The following is a 4,970-nucleotide window of genomic DNA, read 5'->3' as shown; positions in this document are numbered from 1 at the left end:
ATTATTAGTAGAGAAGGCAACATTGCAGTTGTATTAGTTGCGAAGCAGTACAAACTTTAATTTTATAAATGTATTATATACCTAATATGTTTTAGAACAGTTAGTCTAATTCTGAAGACGACGCTCATAGCAGCGTAGAAACCTGGTCAATTTTGACTTAATATTTGTGACTGAGAGCTTATTTGTTCTAATATAATTCTGACACGGTCACTGAACCTTAGCAGCTGTGTTCAAAGTTTTACGTTTCTTACCTGCCCAGGTATCTAAGGCTGCTTCTAAATATAAAGAATTAAAAAAGGAAATTTTGAATACAAGTATGGCTATCTATTTTAACAAGCGGTGTGAAAAAAGGGGACTTCTCCCTACTTATACAAAAGCCTACATCAATTTTTCTGTATGTAAGAAAAATCCAAAATCCTTTAGACCTATCATTAAGAATATTATTTGTAATAGGATAAAAGAGCTGTGCGCTAAAAAAGATCGTCTTAACGAAGAAGCATACAATTTGTACTTAAATATCACAAACACTTATCGTGTTAGTTATAATTTTAATATTGACGACATGTGGACGCAAATTAACGAACATCTAGAGATTTGTAAAATAGGTATAATGCAGAAACACGAGAAGAAGCTCAGCAATCTTAATAATCTAAAGAGAAACTTCATTCACAATTTGAAATCCATTGGCCCCCCTACAGAAAGTTCTGGCGTTTATAAGATCATCTGCGATACCTGCTCCTCCCATTACATAGGTCAAACTGGACGTTCTTTCACCATCAGGCATAAAGAACATCTTTTGAGAAAGAACGGCACCAATCCCCTAAATTCATCCTTTGCGAATCATCTCTTAATTACTGGACACGTGTCTAAAGCCATAGGCGATAACAATATTCTGTATACCGAAAAGAAGGGGCGTAGGTTAGATGTCTTAGAGGCATTGGAGATTTTCAAACATCTCTCTCGTCATGACGGCCTCATTCTCAACGAACAGCTGCAGCTGCGAAATAAAAACTTTTTCGACTGTATAAAGCCATTGCTTGATCTTTGATTCAGATTTCCTCATGCAATTTACCGAAATGTTGTTTTCCTGTCACATCTTTGCTGTTTTCTTGTATGTCATAACTAACGTTTCTTACGTTACAAAATGTACCTCTATTTAAAGCATATAAATATGTAACTGCATCCTATTATTACTTGTGCTTATGTTATGCCTGAATCAGCTGCATCACAATGTCATGTGTCTAATTTTGAATGTACAGTAGCCTAGTTGTTTATGCGGCTACTAGATGGCGCTCGTAGAACACCATGTTTACTTGCCCACACTTTCTAAAGTGGGCACCTCAGTCTTGTTGCAACCCTTGTTCACAGTACGAGCAGCCCTTAGCGGTTCGCCATCTCATAACTATTCATGACGTCACCTTTCCGGCTTAGATCTTTTTTAATATGTGACTTGTAAGTACTGCATCTTTTCCAGTCAGTACAAACTTTAATTTTATAAATGTATTACGTACCTAATATGTTTTAGAACAGTCAGGTTAATTCTGAAGGCGAAGCTCATAGTAGCGTCGAAACCTGGGCAATTTTGACTTAATATTTGTGACCGAGGGCTTATTTGTTCTAATATAACAACAGTAATTGTGTAATGCCTACTACACTTCTGTATGGCCTACACTGTGTTATTATTATGATTATTATGATTATTATTATTATTATCAACATCATCAGTATCAGTGGCAAGACACAAAATATTGCAAGTATTAGTCGGCTGGTTGGTTTAAAGGGGAGGGGGGTAGGGGAGACCAAACTGAAATGTCATCGGTCCCTGCCAGTATTAGTCCTCCAACTTTTGTCAATATAGAAATAGGGAGTCTTCCAATCAACTGATGCGCAGGGAACATGTACAGTCCAGACATTTCAGCCTGGTTGATTTTGAATAGGACTGTAGGATGCAGATGGAGCAAGTGCAGAGAAGTCGTGCAAAGGAGGCATGTTATGTAAAAAGAGTTTACGTAAGTATGAATAGTAGGCTTTCTTTTCTCTCACTCGCGATGCACTGAGGATTGCTTTATTATTCTGCATGGAATGTCAAAAGGTATGTTACAAGGCGTGTTGGTTGGTAGACGTGTCCCATGAGAGAGTATTTTATTAATAAGCGTATCTTCGAAAACGGTTCTACCGCTTGCTAGCGTCTCTGAAATGTGGAGGAGGAAATATGCAGTTTGGACCACACATATTAGGCAAGGAATAAAGGAGACAGTGGACATTATAGGCAGTAAACACCAATTTAATTAACTTTATGGAAGGTGCTCAGTGTAAGCGCCGCCAGATTCGGTACATTTCGCGTATTGTCTTATGATGTCTTCCTGGACCCATGATCCCCACGCTCACCAGACGTGACACTACCGGATTTTCATCTCTGGGGATACATGTAAACCATGGTGTACGAGGTAGCCATGGAGGCGTTATAAGATATTGAGCAAATATACAAGTGTGACCTGAAGTGACTTGTGATACGCCGGGGAGTTCGGCAAGACATCATCAGGCTATACGTAAAATGTGTCGAAGTTGGTTGTGGTCTTACTAGGCATCTTCTGTAGGTAAATTAATATGTCGTTTACTGACAGTAATGTACAGTGTCTCCTTTACTCCTTGGCAGGTTTGTGTGATCCAAACTACCTACACCCTCTTCCACGGTTCAGAGACACTAGCATGGGAACGAAGCGTTTTCGAATATAACTTTACTAGCACAATCTGCTCAAATTGAACCCATCTGTCACCCACCATGCTTTGTAACGCACTCTAATCAACCAAAACATTATAACCAACGCTCAACACGACTTTTGTCAAAGTCGCTTACCTCAATAGATTTACCCATTTGACCAAGACAATTTGACACTTAGCTGTCATTCAGTCAAGATGGTATACTCAGTGACGAAACAAAGCAGTAGGCTCTGTCAAAAATATCGACTCGTATTCAATGTGTCTAATAGTGTATTTTAATACCAGAGTATGCAATCTTAAGCAATGTGTAACACTTAACACACTTGATAGTGGCACTTTGAAGCCGAAATCATGATTGTGTAAGTATAAATGTAACACTGCAAATAAGCAACAGTCTAATGGCGGTACTGACTTTAAAAAAATATATTATGACTATGACCCCACATTATGAAAAAATTATTAAAGATAAATAGCCTCTAGGACGACAGGTACGTGGATACATAGGAGAGTTTTCAGAACTTGACCGATGGAAACAAAAGAACATTGAATAAATTTCACTCTGCGTAGGACGGGTAAAGAAAAAACTTGTAGAAAATACACATCGATAAATAAAATTTAATGCAACAGCGAAATAAATTTATATGCAGGAAAGATTCCTGCGAAATATTTTTTCCTGAAGTAGGTTGATCATATGCATTTACAAAATGTGATGACTGTTCACCTATGACCGTAATATAGGATGGTGTATAAAACGAGAGATCGAAGAAAGTGTCTGAAGCTATAAAACTTTCCTCTTACCCTATCCTGTTTGTTGGACAGTGCTGTTACCATCTCGGTATTCAGACAGACCTTCAACTATAAAAAGGATCTTATACACAAGTATAACTATGTCACAGTTTATACAAGCATTTGTGAGGTGTCTAGGGCCTATGTCGGGTCACGCTTCTTCTGGGTGTTTGGAGGGCACAAGCGTCGTTACAACATTTTGCTCGTGATCGAAGATATGATAAGGTGACTTGTTGAATCATAACTGAAGACACGAACTAAGTGAGGCAGCATAGTGTACGTTAATTTCGTCCAGGATTATCTGATATCCTTATTACGTTACATACTCCGCTTCAAAAGACTGAGACCCTCCAATAACGAAATATCACCCATTCATAATTTAGATATGCGTAGGGTCTGTAGTCACCCAAGTTAGTGTTTCTTTTATTGACCCAATTTAAAAAAATGTGTCATAGAGATGACTATCTAGAAGATCTAGCCGACTCATCAATTCGCGTCATGTCAAAAGAAGCTGCAGAGAGAGAACCAAAATTTCTGTAGAGTCGCCCTTCTTGGCCTCCATATGACGCCCCTGCAATTCGTTCCGCAATACCAGGATGCTGTTTGGGCTGCCTACACACAGGCGCTCATAGCGTCGCTAGCCTTCTGTAAATCAAATGCGTTTCACAATTTCCAGCCTCAAGATGGGTCTATTTGGAACAAAAGACTTTTCCAATTTCTTCAGTTCACTATCTTATTGCCTACTGTATTCTCTTCAGTCACTTGTTCTATGTTCCTGCTCTCGGGTTATAATCTCCTACCTTCAGAACATGCAGAACCTTTAATATCTTTTGTGCATCTATTGCCTTTTATTGACTCTACTGTTTCCGTTTTCTTCCTGACTCTCATGTTTCTTTTTCTTGTGACTCCCTTGATGCTTGCCAGGAATTTATTTTCAATAGTATTTTTCGCCGGTGTCTTCCAAGAATTATCGACTAGTACGTGACGGACCGCATCAATGCAGTCAGAAGACTGACTTCCTCCCCATCCTTCCCCCCTGCCCCGGGAATAGTCAGCATTTATTTGGAACAGCGTGTACAAGGTAGAAATCAATATCCCAGAAATTTGGTAGCTCTATGGGGCCTAATAATAATAATCAGTCAATTGCAATGTTATAACTGAAGAAACGTGTGTACTATTTTCCTCGCTGATTTAGGCCATTAGCAAGACTATGTTTATTACACGGTAATTATTTTTAACGATTCCTGGAGTTGAATAATTTTGCGACTACTGTTATTATATAAAACTTAACACAGTCTTCGATGATTCTCGCATTGGCACTATTCCATTTGACCTCATTTCTGGTCTTCCAGTAATTACTAAGACTTCACTGTTTTTTGCACTGAACTCTGTTCCGTAGTCTTTCACTTGTTTTTCCAAGTGTCAAACACGTATTGATCATTCCTTTCCTCCACCTCCTCCCC

Source organism: Schistocerca americana, chromosome 2, assembly GCF_021461395.2.
Source record: "Schistocerca americana isolate TAMUIC-IGC-003095 chromosome 2, iqSchAmer2.1, whole genome shotgun sequence".
NCBI lineage: Eukaryota > Metazoa > Arthropoda > Insecta > Orthoptera > Acrididae > Schistocerca > Schistocerca americana.
The sequence above is the reverse complement of the archived record's forward strand: the minus strand, read 5'-3'. Positions refer to the sequence as shown.